The following is a 13,081-nucleotide window of genomic DNA, read 5'->3' on the forward strand; positions in this document are numbered from 1 at the left end:
GGGAGAGAGAGAGAAAGGTGTGTAACCCTGTGCAGTGATAGAGAGACACCAGGAGAGGGAGAGAGAGAGAAAGGTGTGTAACTCTGTGTAGTGACAGAGAGACACCGGGAGAGAGAGAGAGAAAGGTGTTTAAATCTGTGCAGTTATAGGGAGACACCAGGAGAGGGAGAGAGAGAGAAAGGTGTGTAACCCTGTGCAGTGATAGAGAGACACCAGGAGAGGGAGAGAGAGAGAAAGGTGTGCAACTCTGTGTAGTGATAGAGAGACACCAGGAGAGGGAGAGAGAGTGAAAGGTGTTTAAATCTGTGCAGTTATTGGGAGACACCAGGAGAGGGAGAGAGAGAGAAAGGTGTGTAACCCTGTGTAGTGATAGAGAGACACCAGGAGAGGGAGAGAGAGAAAGGTGTGTAACTCTGTGTCGTAATAGAGAGACACCAGGAGAGGGAGGGAGAGAGAAAGGTGTGTCACTCTGTGTAGTGATAGAGAGACACCAGGAGAGGGAGAGAGAGAGAATGGTGTGTAACTCTGTGTAGTGATAGAGAGACACCGGGAGAGGGGGAGAGAGAGAAAGTTGTGTAACTCTGTGCAGTGATAGAGAGACACCAGGAGAGGGAGCGAGAGAGAGAAAGGTGTGTAACTCTGTGTAGTGACAGAGAGCCACCAGGAGAGGGAGAGAGAGAGAAAGGTGTGTAACGCTGTGTAGTGATAGAGAGACACCAGGAGAGGGAGAGAGAGAGAAAGATGTGTAACTCTGTGCAGTGATAGAGATACACCAGGAGAGAGAGAGAGCGAGAAAGGTGTGTGAATCTGTGTAGTGATAGAGAGACACCGGGAGAGGGAGAGAGAGAGAAAGGTGGGTAACTCTGTGTTGTGATAGAGAGACACCAGGAGAGGGAGAGAGAGAAAGGTGTGTAACTCTGTGTAGTGATAGAGAAACACCAGGAGAGGGCGAGAGAGAGAAAGGTGTGCAACTCTGTGTAGTGATAGAGAGGCACCAGGAGAGGAAGAGAGAGAGAAAGGTGTGTAACTCTGTGTAGTGATAGAGAGACACCAGGAGAGGGAGAGAGAGAGAGGTGTGAAACTCTGTGTAGTGATAGAGAGACACCGGCCGAGGGAGTGAGAGTGAAAGGTATGTAACTCTGTGTAGTGATAGAGAGACACCAGGAGAGGGAGAGAGAGAGAAAGGTGTGTAACCCTGTGCAGTGATAGAGAGACACCAGGAGAGGGAGAGAGAGAGAAAGGTGTGTAACTCTGTGTAGTGACAGAGAGACACCGGGAGAGAGAGAGAGAAAGGTGTTTAAATCTGTGCAGTTATAGGGAGACACCAGGAGAGGGAGAGAGAGAGAAAGGTGTGTAACCCTGTGCAGTGATAGAGAGACACCAGGAGAGGGAGAGAGAGAGAAAGGTGTGTAACTCTGTGTAGTGATAGAGAGACACCAGGAGAGGGAGAGAGAGTGAAAGGTGTTTAAATCTGTGCAGTTATTGGGAGACACCAGGAGAGGGAGAGAGAGAGAAAGGTGTGTAACCCTGTGTAGTGATAGAGAGACACCAGGAGAGGGAGAGAGAGAAAGGTGTGTAACTCTGTGTCGTGATAGAGAGACACCAGGAGAGGGAGGGAGAGAGAAAGGTGTGTAACTCTGTGTAGTGATAGAGAAACACCAGGAGAGGGCGAGAGAGAGAAAGGTGTGTAACTCTGTGTAGTGATAGAGAGGCACCAGGAGAGGAAGAGAGAGAGAAAGGTGTGTAACTCTGTGTAGTGATAGAGAGACACCAGGAGAGGGAGAGAGAGAGAGGTGTGAAACTCTGTGTAGTGATAGAGAGACACCGGCCGAGGGAGTGAGAGTGAAAGGTATGTAACTCTGTGTAGTGATAGAGAGACACCAGGAGAGGGAGAGAGAGAGAAAGGTGTGTAACCCTGTGCAGTGATAGAGAGACACCAGGAGAGGGAGAGAGAAAGGTGTTTAAATCTGTGCAGTTATAGGGAGACACCAGGAGAGGGAGAGAGAGAGAAAGGTGTGTAACCCTGTGCAGTGATAGAGAGACACCAGGAGAGGGAGAGAGAGAGAAAGGTGTGTAACTCTGTGTAGTGATAGAGAGACACCAGGAGAGGGAGAGAGAGTGAAAGGTGTTTAAATCTGTGCAGTTATAGGGAGACACCAGGAGAGGGAGAGAGAGAGAAAGGTGTGTAACCCTGTGTAGTGATAGAGAGACACCAGGAGAGGGAGAGAGAGAAAGGTGTGTAACTCTGTGTCGTGATAGAGAGACACCAGGAGAGGGAGAGAGAGAGAAAGGTGTGTAACTCTGTGCAGTGATAGAGAGACACCAGGAGAGGGAGAGAGAGAGAAAGGTGTGTAACTCTGTGTAGGGATAGAGAGGCACAGGCTGAGGGGGAGAGAGGGAAAGGTGTGTAAATCTGTGTAGTGATAGAGAGACACCAGCAGAGGGAGAGAGAGAAAGGTGTGTACCTCTGTGCAGTGATAGAGAGACACCAGGAGAGAGAGCGAGAAAGGTGCGTAAATCTGTGTAGTGATAGAGAGACACCAGGAGAGGGAGAGAGAGTGAAAGGTGTGTAAGTCTGTGTAGTGATAGAGAGACACCGGGAGAGGGAGAGAGAGAGAAAGGCGTGTAATTCTGTGCAGTGATAGAGAGACACCAGGGGAGGGAGAGAGAGAAAGGTGTGTAACTCTGTGTAGTGGTAGAGAAACACCAGGAGAGGGCGAGAGAGAGAAAGGTGTGTAACTCTGTGTAGTGATAGAGAGACATCAGGAGAGGGAGAGAGAGAGAAAGGTGTGTAACTCTGTGTAGTGATAGAGAGACACCAGGAGAGGGAGAGAGAGAGAACGGTGGATAAATCTGTGCAGTGATAGAGAGACACCAGGAGAGGGAGAGAGAGAGAAAGATGTGTAACTCTGTGTAGTGATAGAGAGACACCAGGAGAGGGAGAGAGAGAGAAAGCTGTGCAACTCTGTGTAATAATAGAGACACACCGGGAGAGGGAGAGAGAGAAAAAGGTGTGTAACTCTGTGTAGTGATAGAGAGACACCGGGAGAGGGAGAGAGAGAGAAAGGAGTGTAACTCTGTGTAGTGATAGAGAGGCACCAGGAGAGGAAGAGAGAGAGAAAGGTGTGTAACTCTGTGTAGTGATAGAGAGACACCAGGAGAGGGAGAGAGAGAGAAAGGTGTGGAACTCTGTGTAGTGATAGAGGGACACCGGGCGAGGGAGAGAGAGACAAAGGTATGTAACTCTGTGTAGTGATAGAGAGACACCAGGAGGGGGAGAGAGAGAGAAAGGTGTGAAACTCTGTGTAGTGATAGTGAGACACCAGGAGAGGGAGAGAGAGAGAAAGGTGTGTAACTCTGTGTAGTGCAGGGGAGACACCAGGAGAGGAAGAGAGAGAGAAAGGTGTGTAAATCTTTGTAGTGATAGAGAGACACCAGGAGAGGAAGAGCGAGAGAAAGGTGTGTAACTCTGTTTAGTGATAGAGAGACACCAGGAGAGGGAGAGAGAGAGAAAGGTGCGTAACGCTGTGCAGTGATAGAGAGACACCAGGAGAGGCAGAGAGAGAGAAAGGTGTGTAATTCTGTGTAGTGATAGAGAGACACCAGGAGAGGGAGAGGGAAATAAACTTGTGTAGCTCTGTGCAATGATGGAGAGGCAACAGGAGAGGGAGAGAGAGAGAAATGTGTGTAACTCTGCGTAGTGACAGAGAGACACCGGGAGAGAGAGAGAGAAAGGTGTTTAAATCTGTGCAGTTATAGGGAGACACCAGGAGATGGAGAGAGAGAGAAAGGTGTGTAACCCTGTGCAGTGATAGAGAGACACTAGGAGAGGGAGAGAGAGAGAAAGGTGTGTAACTCTGTGCAGTGATAGAGAGACACCAGGAGAGGGAGAGAGAGTGAAAGGTGTTTAAATCTGTGCAGTTATAGTGAGACACCAGGAGAGGGAGAGAGAGAGAAAGGTGTGTAACCCTGTGTAGTGATAGAGAGACACCAGGAGAGGGAGAGAGAGAAAGGTGTGTAACTCTGTGTAGTGATAGAGAGACACCAGGAGAGGGAGGGAGAGAGAAAAGTGTGTCACTCTGTGTAGTGATAGAGAGACACCAGGAGAGGGAGAGAGAGAGAAAGGTGTGTAACTCTGTGCAGTGATCGAGACTCCAGGAGAGGGAGAGAAAGAGAAATGTGTGTAACTCCGTGTAGTGATAGAGAGACACCAGGAGAGGGAGAGAGAGAGAAAGGTGTGTAACTCTGTGCAGTGATAGAGAGACACCAGGAGAGGGAGAGAGAGAGAAAGATGTGTAACTCTGTGCAGTGATAGAGATACACCAGGAGAGAGAGAGAGCGAGAAAGGTGTGTGAATCTGTGTAGTGATAGAGAGACACCGGGAGAGGGAGAGAGAGAGAAAGGTGGGTAACTCTGTGTTGTGATAGAGAGACACCAGGAGAGGGAGAGAGAGAGAAAGGTGTGTAACTCTGTGTAGTGATAGAGAGACACCGGGAGAGGGAGAGAGAGAGAAAGGCATGTAACTCTGTGTAGTGATAGAGAGACACCAGAAGAGGGAGAGAGAGAGAGGTGTGAAACTCTGTATAGTGATAGAGAGACACCGGCCGAGGGAGTGAGAGTGAAAGGTATGTAACTCTGTGTAGTGATAGAGAGACACCAGGAGAGGGAGAGAGAGAGAAAGGTGTGTAACCCTGTGCAGTGATAGAGAGACACCAGGAGAGGGAGAGAGAGAGAAAGGTGTGTAACTCTGTGTAGTGATAGAGAGGCACCAGGAGAGGAAGAGAGAGAGAAAGGTGTGTAACTCTGTGTAGTGATAGAGAGACACCAGAAGAGGGAGAGAGAGAGAGGTGTGAAACTCTGTGTAGTGATAGAGAGACACCGGCCGAGGGAGTGAGAGTGAAAGGTATGTAACTCTGTGTAGTGATAGAGAGACACCAGGAGAGGGAGAGAGAGAGAAAGGTGTGTAACCATGTGCAGTGATAGAGAGACACCAGGAGAGGGAGAGAGAGAGAAAGGTGTGTAACTCTGTGTAGTGATAGAGAGACACCAGGAGAGGGAGAGGGAAATAAACGTGTGTAGCTCTGTGCAGTGATGGAGAGGCAACAGGAGAGGGAGAGAGAGAGAAATGTGTGTAACTCTGTGTAGTGACAGAGAGACACCGGGAGAGAGAGAGAGAAAGGTGTTTAAATCTGTGCAGTTATAGGGAGACACCAGGAGAGGGAGAGAGAGAGAAAGGTGTGTAACCCTGTGCAGTGATAGAGAGACACCAGGAGAGGGAGAGAGAGAGAAAGGTGTGTAACTCTGTGTAGTGATAGAGAGACACCAGGAGAGGGAGAGAGAGTGAAAGGTGTTTAAATCTGTGCAGTTATAGGGAGACACCAGGAGATGGAGAGAGAGAGAAAGGTGTGTAACCCTGTGTAGTGATAGAGAGACACCAGGAGAGGGAGAGAGAGAAAGGTGTGTAACTCTGTGTAGTGATAGAGAGACACCAGGAGAGGGAGGGAGAGAGAAAGGTGTGTAACTCTGTGTAGTGATAGAGAGACACCAGGAGAGGGAGAGAGAGAGAATGGTGTGTAACTCTATGTAGTGATAGAGAGACACCAGGAGAGGGAGAGAGAGAGAAAGGTGTGTAACTCTGTGCAGTGATAGAGACTCCAGGAGAGGGAGAGACAGAGAAATGTGTGTAACTCCGTGTAGTGATAGAGAGACACCAGGAAAGGGAGAGAGAGAGAAAGGTGTGTAACACTGTGCAGTGATAGAGAGACACCAGGAGAGGGAGAGAGAGAGAAAGGTGTGTAACTCTGTGTAGGGATAGAGAGGCACAGGCTGAGGGGGAGAGAGGGAAAGTTGTGTAAATCTGTGTAGTGATAGAGAGACACCAGCAGAGGGAGAGAGAGAAAGGTGTGTACCTCTGTGCAGTGATAGAGAGACACCAGGAGAGAGAGCGAGAAAGGTGTGTAAATCTGTGTAGTGATAGAGAGACACCAGGAGAGGGAGAGAGAGTGAAAGGTGTGTAAGTCTGTGTAGTGATAGAGAGACACCGGGAGAGGAAGAGAGAGAGAAAGGCGTGTAATTCTGTGTTGTGATAGAGAGACACCAGGGGAGGGAGAGAGAGAAAGGTGTGTAACTCTGTGTAGTGGTAGAGAAACACCAGGAGAGGGCGAGAGAGAGAAAGGTGTGTAACTCTGTGTAGTGATAGAGAGACATCAGGAGAGGGAGAGAGAGAAAGGTGTGCAACTCTGTGTAGTGATAGAGAGACACCAGGAGAGGGAGAGAGAGAGAAAGGTGGATAAATCTGTGCAGTGATAGAGAGACACCAGGAGAGGGAGAGAGAGAGAAAGATGTGTAACTCTGTGCAGTGATAGAGAGACACCAGGAGAGGGAGAGAGAGAGAAAGCTGTGCAACTCTGTGTAATAATAGAGACACACCGGGAGAGGGAGAGAGAGAAAAAGGTGTGTAACTCTGTGTAGTGATAGAGAGACACCGGGAGAGGGAGAGAGAGAGAAAGGAGTGTAACTCTGTGTAGTGATAGAGAGGCACCAGGAGAGGAAGAGAGAGAGAAAGGTGTGTAACTCTGTGTAGAGATAGAGAGACACCAGGAGAGGGAGAGAGAGAGAAAGGTGTGTAACTCTGTGTAGTGATAGAGGGACACCGGGCGAGGGAGAGAGAGACAAAGGTATGTAACTCTGTGTAGTGATAGAGAGACACCAGGAGGGGGAGAGACAGAGAAAGGTGTGTAACTCTGTGTAGTGATAGAGAGACAACAGGAGAGGGAGAGAGAAAAAAGGTGAGTAACTCTGTGTAGTGATAGAGAGGCACAGGCTGAGGGAGAGAGAGGGAAGGGTGTGTAACTCTGTGTAGTGATAGAGAGAGACCAGGAGAGGGAGAAAGAGAAAGGTGTGTAACTCTGTGCAGTGATAGAGAGACACCAGGAGAGTGTGAGAGAGAACGGTGTGTAATTCTGTGTAGTGATAGAGAGACACCAGGAGAGAGAGAGTGAGAGAAAGGTGTGTAAATCTGTGTAGTGATAGAGAGACACCGGGAGAGGGAGAGAGAGAGAAAGGTGGGTAACACTGTGTAGTGATAGAGAGACACCAGGAGAGGGAGAGAGAGAGAAAGGTGTGTAACTCTGCGTTGTGATAGAGAGACACCAGGAAAGGGAGAGAGAGAGAAAGGTGTGTAACTCTGTGTAGTGATAGAGAGACACCGGTAGAGGGAGAGAGATAAAGGTGTGTAACTCAGTGTAGTGACAGAGAGACACCAGGAGAGGAAGAGAGAAAGGTGTGTTACTCTGTGTAGTAATAGAGAGACACCAGGAGAGGGCGAGAGAGAGAAAGATGTGTTACTCTGTGGAGTGATAGAGAGACACCGGGAGAGGAAGAGAGAGAGAAAGGTGTGTAACTCTGTGCAGTGATAGAGAGACACCAGGAGAGGGTGAGAGAGAAAGGTGTGTAACTCTGTGTAGTGAAAGAGAGACACCAGCAGAGAGAGAGAGAGAGAAAGGTGTGTAACTCTGTGTAATGATAGAGAGACACCGGGAGAGGGAGAGAGAGAGAAAGGTGTGTAACTCTGTGTAGTGATAGAGAGCCACCAGGAGAGGGAGAGAGAGAGAAAGGTGTGTAACTCTGTGCAGTGATAGAGAGACACCGGGAGAGAGAGAGAGAAAGGTGTGTAAATCTGTGCAGTAATAGGGAGACAACAGGAGAGGGAGAGTGAGAGAAAGGTGTGTAACTCTGTGTAGTGATAGAGAGACACCAGGAGAGGGAGAGAGAGAGAATGGTGTGCAACTCTGTGTAGTGATAGAGAGACACGAGGAGAGGGAGGGAGAGAGAAAGCTGTGTAACTCTGTGTAGGGACAGAGAGGCACAGTCTGAGGGAGAGAGAGGGAAAGTTGTGTAACTCTGTCTAGTGATAGAGAGGCGCCAGGAGAGGGAGAGAGAGAAAGGTGTGTAACTCTGTGCAGTGATAGAGACACACCAGGAGAGAGAGAGAGCGAGAAAGGTGTGTAACTCTGTGTTGCTATAGAGAGACACAGGGAGAGAGAGAGAAAGGTGTGTAACTATGTGCAGTGATAGAGAGACACCGGGAGAGGGAGAGAGAGAGAAAGGAGTGTGACGCTGTGTAGTGATAGAGAGACACCAGGAGAGGGAGAGAGAGAAAGGAGTGTAACTCTGTGTAGTGATAGAGAGACACCAGGAGAGGGCGAGAGAGAGAAAGGTGTGTAACTCTGTGTAGTGACAGAGAGGCACCAGGAGAGGAAGAGAGAGAGAAAGGTGTGTAACTCTGTGTAGTGATAGAGAGACACCAGGAGAGGGAGAGAGAGAGAAAGGTGTGTAAATCTGTGTAGTGATAGAGAGACACCAGGAGAGGGAGAGAGAGAGAAAGATGTATCACCCTGTGTAGTGATAGAGAGACACCAGGCGAGGGAGCGAGAGAGAAAGTTGTGTAACTCTGTGTAGTGATAGAGAGACACCGGGAGAGGGGGAGAGAGAGAAAGTTGTGTAACTCTGTGCAGTGATAGAGAGACACCAGGAGAGGGAGCGAGAGAGAGAAAGGTGTGTAACTCTGTGTAGTGATAGAGAGCCACCAGGAGAGGGAGAGAGAGAGAAAGGTGTGTAACGCTGTGTAGTGATAGAGAGACACCAGGAGAGGGAGAGAGAGAGAAAGATGTGTAACTCTGTGCAGTGATAGAGATACACCAGGAGAGAGAGAGAGCGAGAAAGGTGTGTGAATCTGTGTAGTGATAGAGAGACACCGGGAGAGGGAGAGAGAGAGAAAGGTGGGTAACTCTGTGTTGTGATAGAGAGACACCAGGAGAGGGAGAGAGAGAAAGGTGTGTAACTCTGTGTAGTGATAGAGAAACACCAGGAGAGGGCGAGAGAGAGAAAGGTGTGCAACTCTGTGTAGTGATAGAGAGGCACCAGGAGAGGAAGAGAGAGAGAAAGGTGTGTAACTCTGTGTAGTGATAGAGAGACACCAGGAGAGGGAGAGAGAGAGAGGTGTGAAACTCTGTGTAGTGATAGAGAGACACCGGCCGAGGGAGTGAGAGTGAAAGGTATGTAACTCTGTGTAGTGATAGAGAGACACCAGGAGAGGGAGAGAGAGAGAAAGGTGTGTAACCCTGTGCAGTGATAGAGAGACACCAGGAGAGGGAGAGAGAGAGAAAGGTGTGTAACTCTGTGTAGTGACAGAGAGACACCGGGAGAGAGAGAGAGAAAGGTGTTTAAATCTGTGCAGTTATAGGGAGACACCAGGAGAGGGAGAGAGAGAGAAAGGTGTGTAACCCTGTGCAGTGATAGAGAGACACCAGGAGAGGGAGAGAGAGAGAAAGGTGTGCAACTCTGTGTAGTGATAGAGAGACACCAGGAGAGGGAGAGAGAGTGAAAGGTGTTTAAATCTGTGCAGTTATTGGGAGACACCAGGAGAGGGAGAGAGAGAGAAAGGTGTGTAACCCTGTGTAGTGATAGAGAGACACCAGGAGAGGGAGAGAGAGAAAGGTGTGTAACTCTGTGTCGTAATAGAGAGACACCAGGAGAGGGAGGGAGAGAGAAAGGTGTGTCACTCTGTGTAGTGATAGAGAGACACCAGGAGAGGGAGAGAGAGAGAATGGTGTGTAACTCTGTGTAGTGATAGAGAGACACCGGGAGAGGGGGAGAGAGAGAAAGTTGTGTAACTCTGTGCAGTGATAGAGAGACACCAGGAGAGGGAGCGAGAGAGAGAAAGGTGTGTAACTCTGTGTAGTGACAGAGAGCCACCAGGAGAGGGAGAGAGAGAGAAAGGTGTGTAACGCTGTGTAGTGATAGAGAGACACCAGGAGAGGGAGAGAGAGAGAAAGATGTGTAACTCTGTGCAGTGATAGAGATACACCAGGAGAGAGAGAGAGCGAGAAAGGTGTGTGAATCTGTGTAGTGATAGAGAGACACCGGGAGAGGGAGAGAGAGAGAAAGGTGGGTAACTCTGTGTTGTGATAGAGAGACACCAGGAGAGGGAGAGAGAGAAAGGTGTGTAACTCTGTGTAGTGATAGAGAAACACCAGGAGAGGGCGAGAGAGAGAAAGGTGTGCAACTCTGTGTAGTGATAGAGAGGCACCAGGAGAGGAAGAGAGAGAGAAAGGTGTGTAACTCTGTGTAGTGATAGAGAGACACCAGGAGAGGGAGAGAGAGAGAGGTGTGAAACTCTGTGTAGTGATAGAGAGACACCGGCCGAGGGAGTGAGAGTGAAAGGTATGTAACTCTGTGTAGTGATAGAGAGACACCAGGAGAGGGAGAGAGAGAGAAAGGTGTGTAACCCTGTGCAGTGATAGAGAGACACCAGGAGAGGGAGAGAGAGAGAAAGGTGTGTAACTCTGTGTAGTGACAGAGAGACACCGGGAGAGAGAGAGAGAAAGGTGTTTAAATCTGTGCAGTTATAGGGAGACACCAGGAGAGGGAGAGAGAGAGAAAGGTGTGTAACCCTGTGCAGTGATAGAGAGACACCAGGAGAGGGAGAGAGAGAGAAAGGTGTGTAACTCTGTGTAGTGATAGAGAGACACCAGGAGAGGGAGAGAGAGTGAAAGGTGTTTAAATCTGTGCAGTTATTGGGAGACACCAGGAGAGGGAGAGAGAGAGAAAGGTGTGTAACCCTGTGTAGTGATAGAGAGACACCAGGAGAGGGAGAGAGAGAAAGGTGTGTAACTCTGTGTCGTGATAGAGAGACACCAGGAGAGGGAGGGAGAGAGAAAGGTGTGTCACTCTGTGTAGTGATAGAGAGACACCAGGAGAGGGAGAGAGAGAGAATGGTGTGTAACTCTGTGTAGTGATAGAGAGACACCAGGAGAGGGAGAGAGAGAGAAAGGTGTGTAACTCTGTGCAGTGATCGAGACTCCAGGAGAGGGAGAGACAGAGAAATGTGTGTAACTCCGTGTAGTGATAGAGAGACAACAGGAGAGGGAGAGAGAGAGAAAGGTGTGTAACTCTGTGCAGTGATAGAGAGACACCAGGAGAGGGAGAGAGAGAGAAAGATGTGTAACTCTGTGCAGTGATAGAGATACACCAGGAGAGGAAGAGAGAGAAAGGTGTGTAACTCTGTGTAGTGATAGAGAAACACCAGGAGAGGGCGAGAGAGAGAAAGGTGTGTAACTCTGTGTAGTGATAGAGAGGCACCAGGAGAGGAAGAGAGAGAGAAAGGTGTGTAACTCTGTGTAGTGATAGAGAGACACCAGGAGAGGGAGAGAGAGAGAGGTGTGAAACTCTGTGTAGTGATAGAGAGACACCGGCCGAGGGAGTGAGAGTGAAAGGTATGTAACTCTGTGTAGTGATAGAGAGACACCAGGAGAGGGAGAGAGAGAGAAAGGTGTGTAACCCTGTGCAGTGATAGAGAGACACCAGGAGAGGGAGAGAGAAAGGTGTTTAAATCTGTGCAGTTATAGGGAGACACCAGGAGAGGGAGAGAGAGAGAAAGGTGTGTAACCCTGTGCAGTGATAGAGAGACACCAGGAGAGGGAGAGAGAGAGAAAGGTGTGTAACTCTGTGTAGTGATAGAGAGACACCAGGAGAGGGAGAGAGAGTGAAAGGTGTTTAAATCTGTGCAGTTATAGGGAGACACCAGGAGAGGGAGAGAGAGAGAAAGGTGTGTAACCCTGTGTAGTGATAGAGAGACACCAGGAGAGGGAGAGAGAGAAAGGTGTGTAACTCTGTGTCGTGATAGAGAGACACCAGGAGAGGGAGAGAGAGAGAAAGGTGTGTAACTCTGTGCAGTGATAGAGAGACACCAGGAGAGGGAGAGAGAGAGAAAGGTGTGTAACTCTGTGTAGGGATAGAGAGGCACAGGCTGAGGGGGAGAGAGGGAAAGGTGTGTAAATCTGTGTAGTGATAGAGAGACACCAGCAGAGGGAGAGAGAGAAAGGTGTGTACCTCTGTGCAGTGATAGAGAGACACCAGGAGAGAGAGCGAGAAAGGTGCGTAAATCTGTGTAGTGATAGAGAGACACCAGGAGAGGGAGAGAGAGTGAAAGGTGTGTAAGTCTGTGTAGTGATAGAGAGACACCGGGAGAGGGAGAGAGAGAGAAAGGCGTGTAATTCTGTGCAGTGATAGAGAGACACCAGGGGAGGGAGAGAGAGAAAGGTGTGTAACTCTGTGTAGTGGTAGAGAAACACCAGGAGAGGGCGAGAGAGAGAAAGGTGTGTAACTCTGTGTAGTGATAGAGAGACATCAGGAGAGGGAGAGAGAGAGAAAGGTGTGTAACTCTGTGTAGTGATAGAGAGACACCAGGAGAGGGAGAGAGAGAGAACGGTGGATAAATCTGTGCAGTGATAGAGAGACACCAGGAGAGGGAGAGAGAGAGAAAGATGTGTAACTCTGTGTAGTGATAGAGAGACACCAGGAGAGGGAGAGAGAGAGAAAGCTGTGCAACTCTGTGTAGTGATAGAGGGACACCGGGCGAGGGAGAGAGAGACAAAGGTATGTAACTCTGTGTAGTGATAGAGAGACACCAGGAGGGGGAGAGAGAGAGAAAGGTGTGAAACTCTGTGTAGTGATAGTGAGACACCAGGAGAGGGAGAGAGAGAGAAAGGTGTGTAACTCTGTGTAGTGCAGGGGAGACACCAGGAGAGGAAGAGAGAGAGAAAGGTGTGTAAATCTTTGTAGTGATAGAGAGACACCAGGAGAGGAAGAGCGAGAGAAAGGTGTGTAACTCTGTTTAGTGATAGAGAGACACCAGGAGAGGGAGAGAGAGAGAAAGGTGCGTAACGCTGTGCAGTGATAGAGAGACACCAGGAGAGGCAGAGAGAGAGAAAGGTGTGTAATTCTGTGTAGTGATAGAGAGACACCAGGAGAGGGAGAGGGAAATAAACTTGTGTAGCTCTGTGCAATGATGGAGAGGCAACAGGAGAGGGAGAGAGAGAGAAATGTGTGTAACTCTGCGTAGTGACAGAGAGACACCGGGAGAGAGAGAGAGAAAGGTGTTTAAATCTGTGCAGTTATAGGGAGACACCAGGAGATGGAGAGAGAGAGAAAGGTGTGTAACCCTGTGCAGTGATAGAGAGACACTAGGAGAGGGAGAGAGAGAGAAAGGTGTGTAACTCTGTGCAGTGATAGAGAGACA

The sequence above is a fragment of the Somniosus microcephalus genome, unplaced genomic scaffold, assembly GCF_052327205.1.
Source record: "Somniosus microcephalus isolate GS21.2 unplaced genomic scaffold, FLI_Smic_1.0 unresolved_chr5, whole genome shotgun sequence".
Taxonomy (NCBI): Eukaryota; Metazoa; Chordata; class Chondrichthyes; order Squaliformes; family Somniosidae; genus Somniosus; species Somniosus microcephalus.